The sequence below is a fragment of the Amblyomma mixtum genome, chromosome 9 (assembly GCF_055824585.1).
Source record: "Amblyomma mixtum isolate Tamu chromosome 9, ASM5582458v1, whole genome shotgun sequence".
Lineage (NCBI taxonomy): Eukaryota > Metazoa > Arthropoda > Arachnida > Ixodida > Ixodidae > Amblyomma > Amblyomma mixtum.
Genome location: NC_143020.1, coordinates 83,660,888 through 83,670,218, shown reverse-complemented (window position 1 = coordinate 83,670,218; position 9,331 = coordinate 83,660,888). Strand labels below are relative to the sequence as shown.

At 45.8% G+C, this 9,331-nt stretch overlaps 1 protein-coding gene across 1 annotated transcript in view; it reads left to right on the top strand.

Annotated features, from left to right (window-relative positions):
- The window catches only part of LOC149329920 (estradiol 17-beta-dehydrogenase 2-like), a 73,956-nt gene that overhangs the window by 13,661 nt on the left and 50,964 nt on the right, over positions 1–9,331 (top strand). The window lies entirely within an intron of this gene.

Below are 9,331 nucleotides of genomic sequence, written 5' to 3'. Positions count from 1 at the left end.
CAGGGGGGGTGCTTATAGAGATCCAGCCCCCCCCCCCGAAATTTTTTCGAACTGTCACGCACCGCTGACCAAAACAACCACCGGCGCCAGAAGTCGTACTGGATTTTGTCACCTACAATGTGTTTTTTAGTCTAGAAAAGACATTTTGGTGCGAACATTGCTAACTCGGGTCGGATTTTGTGGCAACGCCCATGCATCTGGAGTCACGCGACGCAAGCATCAGTCAGCATCATGATCAAAATTACCATGCGAATACGAAAATTTTCAGGACATATAACCGTTATTGACTGACCTTGCTTATTGAAAGCCCTGCCCACGCGGCATTTCTCAACATACACACTCGGATATTTCACACACTCAACTTGCGGCATCATTCGTGGCTTTCGTTTGTTCTTCTCTTTCCTTTTTATCTAACTGCTTTTATTTTTTCTTTGAACCAAAGGAATACCCTTCTGTAATTATGGGCGCAGAATAACTGCCGCCGTGCAGGCAGTTAAAAAATAGGTACTTTCGTATTTATTTCTGCATTGTTCCTCAATTATTCAACCATATGGTGCGGTCGCGACTGCCGCATGGCCCAAGTACACATCGCGACTTCTATCATAGTTTTGTTCTTGCCTAGATCGTCTGTATTTCCGTGTGTCAAGTTTACTATCTGTTATTGCGCAAGATGGTTATTTGCCTTGTTTGACGCATTATATAGAGTGGATTTTGCTTAGATACGTAGATTTAATGGAGACATACGTGTATTTAAATATCTTGTTGCGAGGTTTTGTGTATACATACAGTGACTTTGTTTCCACTGACACTTTTTTGTCCTTTATCAAATTGTATCTTCGCATTTCTAATACTCCACTTTATCTTCGCACTTCTAAAGCATATTTTGCAGTGGCTTTTGCTTAGATACGTAGATTTAATGGAGACAATCGTGTATTTAAATATCTTGTTGCCAGGTTCTGTGTATACATACAGTGACTTTGTTTCCATTCACACTTTTTTGTCCTTCATCAAATTGTATCTTCGCATTAGTAATACTCCCCTTTATCTTCGCACTGCTAACGCATATTTTGCAGAGCTCCTTGCTTCTACATGTGCTCGTTTTTGTGACTAAAATTTCGGTGCAATTAATCGCAATACAAGACCGGTGACAGCTGCTGCGCAGTACACTGGAACGAAGGACAGCGTCGTTAAGATTTTTTCCTGGCCGTTGCATATGTACAAAAATGTGAAAGGTTCTTGAGCGACAAAGATTCTTTAAAATATTTTTTTTACTTGCTAATTTCATGGCCTTTACGTTTTTCATATCAGCGGCATGCACTGCTTTGCTAGTGTTAGACGGATATAGTTCTTAACTTCGTGTGATATTTTCTTTACTTATTAAATACGCAAAAGCATGTAAGTATTGGCATCAGTTATGTCTACCACCGTTTTTGCGACACACGAATACATTTTTTTTTTTAAACAATACATATTTCACTTGTCTAGACGGTGCGTAGCGTTATCTAATAGGCATTGTCAGTGGCAATGCAGTTATTATTCTTGCGTTTGATCTCTCCACAAATTCTATGAGGAGGCCACGCTGCAACCTGCCCCCCCCCCCCCCCCCCCCCTCCGAACAAAATTTTTGACTACGCCAATGGTGCTTAGTGCAGTAAGAAATATTTCACCTCGCTGACATTCAGCTCGTGCACTAGAAGTCACAACATACATGCGTATAACTTTCAAGCAAGCGCACGGGGGTAGTGTGTTGCACATTAACCACAGGAATGAAGATATCTCTATGAATCTGTGAAACACGAACCGCTGCACAAAAGTCTCAAACATCGCCTCTCTCACTTGAGAGCGGGACCTTTTATGAGTGGTAGTTGTGTTTCGCATCTTTCTTACAGATGTACCAAACACGCATACTGTTCTAAAGATACCTCCTTGATCCATAAAACGCGCCTGAAATCTTCGCCATAGTTGGTGGGGTTTCAAGTTGCGGTTAAAAAAAAAAGATGATATCAGTGCAGTTAAACAACCGATACCGAGCAGCACAGTAGGTTTCGTTAGATGGCCTTTTCTGGTAACATATACGTTAAGCTTATCACCAGCGGTGTGCGCAGTCAAATTGATGAACATAAGCAACACTGTCAAGAGCTCGGTATGCAACAGTAAGACAAATGAGAGATGGCGCGGGCCGCGTTCCTGCATTTCTCAATGTCCTGCTCAAATTATTCTAAACTGGACATAGGACTTCGCGAGTGCATCCTCTGTTGATGCGATGGCGAGGCCACGTTGATAGAATGAAATAGTGTGTCATTCCTTTCTGGTCGCAATTTGGGTTCGACGCTAGCATGCATGACGGCTACTTTACTGCTCACATCATGCAACTGACCTTCAAAGATCGCCATTAGTAAAAGCGAGCACGTAAGTTCAGTCATGATCAACGTTTCAAGCAACACATCGTACTGCACTGACCTTTTAATGTGATATATACTTTATTCCCTCTGCAAGCGAGTGCAACCCTGGTGGAGCACGTTCTTTACAGCCATGATTTATTTGTTGTCAACAGTTTCGGTTTAGGTTGTGAAGTATTTGGCGTTACATTTATAACGCTCAAAACAGATCTTTCAATCCCCGCCGTGTTCGTTTCATGCTTACTAGGGCTTATCGTAGTTGCTCCTGAAAGGCAATGCCTGCGCAAAAAATACTGCACTGCTCTTTTGGGGTTTTCATTCCTTCTGATAAACTCGTTTCAGTGCAGTCCCTCTTACTTTGCTTGGATTTTTTCACCTTTTATAACAGGCAGTCGTCCGCATGTATTTCAACCTAGGCGAGCTACTCCTTCGAAGACTCTTTTGATGCATTCAGAAACATATGCACCTGCGTCTGTGCTACCTTAACCCACAAAAAAGTCCTTAATCTTAAAACTTAATTCATAAGCTTAATATTTTAAGTGTCGCCAACTTTTTGTAATTTAAGCTGGCATTTTTGCGCTGAAATAATGATTATTCGGTGCAAATATATTCAGCGCAAAAAAAATCCATGTTCGTGGACTGCTTAGTGGTTTATGTACAGTCGTGAGTGATGTGAGAGGGAAGAACGTTTGAGCTTTCATTCATTGACTACTTCTTAATTATGTGTGGCAGGCACTTAGTTATGACAAGCATAAATATAATTCGCATAATTATCAGTTTACTAACTAGGCTTCTTGATGGCAGGTAATATCCAAAGTCAATCTGTAATTCAATAAAGAAATAGCAGAAAATTCGCGATTGCGCAAGAATCTTCTTTCTGTCATATTGTTTAAAACTCTACATATCGTTGTTGTTGTTGTTGCCTTGGTGGCATGGCACATACCCATTCACACCGTTCCGTGAATTTTAGATGAAAACAAAGAAGTCTCGTGCCGTCGCGGTAGCTCAGTGGTTATGGCGCTCGGCTGCTGACCTGAAAGACGCGGGTTGGATCCCGGCCGCAGCGGTCGAATTTCGATGGAGGCTGAGTTCTCGAGGCTCGTGTACTGTGCGATGTCAGTGCAGGTTAAAGAACCCCAGGTGGTAGAAATTTCAGGAGCCCTTCATTGCGACGTCCCTCATAGCCTCAGTAACTTTGAGACGTTGAACTCCAATAAACCAAACCATACAAAACAGGATTCACCTCGAAATTCCTGAGCTCTGAATTCACGCGTGACGATAATTTTTCGCACTGCGTACTGTGTAGACAGCTGTCCCTCATTTGCCGCTCTTTTTTTTAAGCATCGACAAGTGGCCTCCGAACGACTAAGTATGCTTGCGTTATAGTGCGCACGAGTAGGCTAACGACGGGAAGTTAAAGTGCTATCGGATGTCCTTAACCCAACGGCTCAGAACAGGTCCTTTCTCACAGGCATGCCTACTGCGTGCGATCTCATATCGCGTTAATTTGCAACACTGCCTTAAATGAGACGAGGTCTTCGCTACCTTGAAGCTGAGTAATGAAGGTGTCGAGAAAGTGGAAGTCCATGAATACTTGTTCTGTTTCCTGACACAGTCAGCGCGGTAAGCATCGCAAGAAACAAGTACTAACCTGTCAGGCTAAACGACAAAGCTCGCTTCTAAAAGTGAAATAATAAAAAGACGACGCCCATTGACAGCTTGAAATTAATAAGTGAATTGCGTGACATTTCATGGAAACAAGGCATACTTTCATTTCCTGAAACTGTACTGAAGGTACCTACAAAATTCCTCTCCTTCGCTAGGAGCAAGGAAATTGTGGTGTTGGGGATAAACGAGTAAAGGGGCAGACACAAAAACTTTTAAACACTTAGACACGATTGATTTGTTTCATAGGCGTAATTAGGTGCCTTCCAGCGAGTTTCAGTCGTACGCGTTGAGAGGAACACTATTTACTATGATTTTAAATGTTTTCCGGAGAGCAACTCGGTATTTCCGCCAAATCCTGTGACGTCCAAGTGCACTTTCCACAATTATTCGTACGTCGTCGAACCCAGTGCTTGTTCTTGGTAAAAGACAGTGCTTGCCGGTGAAACTGACGTCATCAGAAATGTGTTATCCCAGGTTGGCCAGTCAACCGTGTCTCCTGCTGCACTCCAGATACAAAATTCCAGGTACAAAACACCAGGTTCAAAACTGATTTTAATTAGCACTGTGAACTGGTGTTTTCAGCTCATTTTCATGATCACAAGGCCCATAGACCTCTTTCAAGGCAAAAAAAATGTAAACCGAAAAATTTGTCTTCTCTACCCCTTTAATGCACTGTCGCAGAGAGAAACAACAGTCCTCGTACTTTATATCTGACAATTACATCTTACATTGCTACTGATATCAAATTTACCACAAAATACTCTAGAGTGGTATCTGTTTGTGCATGGGCTGTCAGCTTACCTGACAAGGTAATCCATTCGCGTCGCGACGTAGCCGTTCCCTTAGTCTCGGCCCTCTAGTTCCAGGTCAACGTAAGACAGACAACATGGTGGTTTGCTTTTATAAGAAAAATAAAGAGAAAGAATTGGATCTTTTCGTGTTGGTGCGCACGGGTCTTCATCAGTCTTTGCTAGTCGCTTGCACTCGTGAGTCTGAAACATCGCGAATAAAACGTCCTTGTAGTCTAATGGAAATATCATTGTTTACATCTTCCTGCATTTGCACTATCTCAAAAACAATGCAGCTGCAATCAAGCGAGACCTCAGGTACACTGTTTATGAGCGTTTTACTTCGTTTCCTTCTCCTCTGCCTCCTCTTCCCTACTTTGTTTCTTTAAGCACCTTTACTCCAAACAACAAATGTCTTGCACCAAGGTCTAAGAGAGGGACAAGCACTGTTTATTCTGTAGTGCCCCTTTGTGTTGGGATTTAGCCAAAATGCGTTCGTGCTTTTGGAAATGCTTCCTAATCCTATACGATCTATCTTCAAGGATGTCTGAAAGTTTTAATGAGAAGACACAATGAAAGGCCGAATATTTCTAGATATGATAAGCAAACATACATAAAGCTTACTGTTCGGTCATGGATATAAGAGCAACATATATATTAAGCTTCCTTGTGTAATACTGATGGTGAAGAACAAAATGCATCTAGAGTGACAAAGCAAGGCGATTTCCTCAAATGGGATGCCTTTTGTGTCAGCAAGGCCGGAGCATTTTTTCAGTAGTGGTTTTGGCTTATAGTGTACGATCGCGATTATGTCCCCGGATAAAAATACTGATCAAGTTACACAACACTTTAATGCAGGAATGTCTTTAAGCTCCATGCGCGCTGCTTTTGGCATCCGTAATGTTCGCGATATTCTGCCTGGTCATAACAATCGTAGGTCCCTGGTTGGCTTGAGTAAATACCGCAACTTTCTTTATGGCCCCGCACTCTGCACATAGCCACGAAAAAGGATAAGAACTATCAGTAGAGATGCAGTGGGGGCACCCGTAGTGAACTGTGAGCAGTGTTTTCTTGCCAGCGAATATTGCTTTAATTCTCAAAGTACAGTATACAGTGCATATAAGAGAGCATAGATAGATAATACTGTTATTCCTTTGTCGAAACGTTGAGTACTGGACTGAAGCTCCCCTCTCGGCTGTTCATCTTTTTGTGTGTACTGTAGCAAAAACCACATTTCAGTCTTCTCTCTACCGTCTTCTCATTTGTTGTAAGGCAGAAAACACTTTGGATACAGAACATTGAAAAAATCTCTGTCTATGGTAAACGGTGAACTGAAGGAGACCAGTTGGCCATCTGTGACTGGTTGACGAAAAAGGTGAGAGGGCAGTGGTTGCTAGCATGACGTTTTACAGCCACAAATGCCCCATTTCAATCACTTGAGAAGAAAACCGAAAAGTTCAATGCAGCATCTGCATGTTATGGCAATGGTTTCTTAACGTGTAATTGAGGTCAAGAAATGGAAACTTCTGAGCAGAGACTCCGCACTTCGCACGCGAATTGTAAAGCTTAAGTTTTTCAAACAACAAATTGATCTTTATGCACTGAAAATGTTGCCGAGGTTACTAACTGCTTTGCGCAATAAAAAAAATGTGTGGCGTGAAAGGCTTGAAGATCAGCATATATTAGAAAATGGAGAGGTAGAAGAAAGAGAAGTGTTAGACATAGGCGAAAGGATAAAGCAATACGGCACGATTCTAATTTCTTTTAGACAATACAAATACAAAACTAACAACAATAATTTCCAATCATGTTTATCAAATATAATTTATTTTCTTGGGACAGATATTCTCGGCTTATCATATGCAATTTCATTACCCTCTGAAGTATAACTCAAACTAAAATCAATCACGATTTTAGACCAATTCAAAGCTAGTCGCAGCATAGCAATTTCTTGTTAGCTTCATAAATACATGATGCTCTAAGCGCCACCAATCACCCATTCTCGCATATTTCGGCGATTATGCTCCTAATATAGCATTGCATGCATCGACGGTAGAACAAAATTCTTTAAAGCATCGCGCCTCGTCGTGTCTTCGTCATGGTGAGTTATCTTTCAAACTTCATCGCTGCTGTTCTAATCTTTACTACATCCGCAAATTTTTTTTGAATTAATGTTACCAATGCGACTGCCCGCATTAACCTTATGTCTCTTTTTCCCTTCACGTACATCATTGTCAATACCCATTTATATTTATATTTCGCTGGATTTTTATCCACACCATTGGTTTTGTAGGATGAGTTGTAATCGCTTTCATATTTGCTGTATTTTATCGTGGCTTCTGGTATATCTCGTCATCTCACTGGATAGTGTTATGCTGCACTGCATTAAAATTCATCCATTTTTTCGAAATACACCTTTACCTCCAAACTCACACCATTTGCCAAACGCCAAGTCTAGGGCCTCTTAGGTAATACGAAAAAATAAGTTGGCACCACAAGACGGACGCCTTAATAACAGGGTTCATTGAGATATACTCGAAATCAATGAAATCAAACAATGAAATGAGTATGTTGAAGATTTGCGGGGTCGCAGCGGAGCACCAGAGCAAGATGACCAGCGTGGCAGGCTTCTAGTTCCGAACAGTCCGTGCCGGGCGTGCGCTCCGAGCACGCGCTGTCCATCTTTATTTTCTTCTATCGCGGGAACGCCGATCTCAGCGCCTGCTCTTTATAGCGTCGCCGGGCGCTATAGGGCCCCCCGCCTAGACGGAACATCGAAATGTACACGCCGACGGGGCAGAGATGGAGTAGCCGCGGCAAGCAAGCAGGCAGCTAGAGGAACAGTGTCCCCACGGGGTTGCTACAAGGTCTGGCAAGTTCATGTCAGGGGCCGGGAAGAGCCGTCGGGTGGAGTGCGCCGGCTCAGGTGGACGAGCCTGGCTGCTGCGCAACGGGCGAATGATGCAGGCTGCCAAGCTGACAACAGACATGGCAGCAGGGGAGGCCATGGTCGGGCCGTCACCGACAGTAGTGCTGCCCGCTAACACAAGTGTCATCGGTGTTGGAACGTTGCGGCTGATGTCCATGGGGACCTGACGCGCCGTGTACGCGGTCACAAGCACAGGAGCGGCCGAAACGGCTCCATGCAGCTGTGGTGGGACCGTCTACATAACGGCGACAGCTGTGACGATTCCGGAAGAAGTTGCTGGGCTCAATGCCAGGTGCTTGGGTAAAGCGGGAGTGGCAGCCGGAGCGACGGGCCAGTGCTGACTGGCGTGTGGGCATGGTCGGCAGTGGGAGGCTGCAAGAAGGTTGTGGCAGTGACAGGCCGTGGAGCTGAGACGGCTACATCAGACGGCTGGCTGACAGCAACAGACACAGCTGGTGGATGGACAGTTGCTGCACTACTCGGTGCGGGTAGCCAACCATTCGTTGCTGAAAGGGCTCAAGTGGTTGAGAGTACTAGGGGCTTGGGGTCGGGCATCTTGGGCAGGCGGTGTGGCCGCCGAGGTAGTGGGGCTGGTATGTGGCATATGCTGCGGTGGCGGCAATTTCACTTCGTCTTTAGCACGATCGCTCAGGTCAGTGACTGACGGCTTTGGCGGAATGAGCGATGAGGCGGCAGGTGAGCTTTCGGCTGGCAGCGATGCTACGCAGTAGGGTACAGAAGTTGGCGGAATGGAGCACTCGTCGAGGAAGAGCTCGACTGACGGCAGCATATTGCAGATGAGAGAAGGTGCTCACCGGGCTGTGCCGTAGACGCTGTATCATCGTTATGGGAGGCGGTATGGCCGGAGGTGCTGAACAGGGTGGCGCGAGGCGCATCTGTCGCTGAGTTCGCTAACGTGGCAAACCGCGGTGGGCCAGGCACCTCACCGAGCTGCTGAGGGAATGACTGCGGACTTGGGGCCGTGGAGTCGTCGCACAGTGCTGCTAGCGAGTCCGGAGTAGCAGGATGTGCTGTCGGAAGCGATGCGGCAGCGTCTGGTGCGGTCGATGCAAAAGAAGCCGGGCCGGAGACGCCGGACTGGAGTGGCGGCGAGGCGGCGAGGGGCTGCTGAGGCCGGCCGGGTTCTGATGAAGGCTGCGTGGGCGCGAGCGAGGCCGGTGCAGGGCCAGAGGCTGGTGGCGGCGAAAACGGGTCCGCTGCGTCGTAGAGCGGCGGCGGAACATAGTAGGCGCCGAAGTCAGCCAAGACGGCCGCACGCAGCTCATCGTATGGCCGGCAGCCCAAGGCAGAGTAGGTGAGCGGACGCAAGAGGTCGGTCGGGAGGATGTCGCAAATGACTGCTTGTTTAAACGGCTGGACGGTAATACCGTTCAGGTACATCGTAGCCTCCAGTTGGGCGAACCACCCGCCGACGCCTGCAGGCCGGAACGCTGGGAGCGGCGGGTCGAAACTTGGGTCCTGCCAGTACGCCATGCTAGGACGCCGCAGGGATAGAAGGCACGGTTCGCCGGGTCACCACTGTTGAA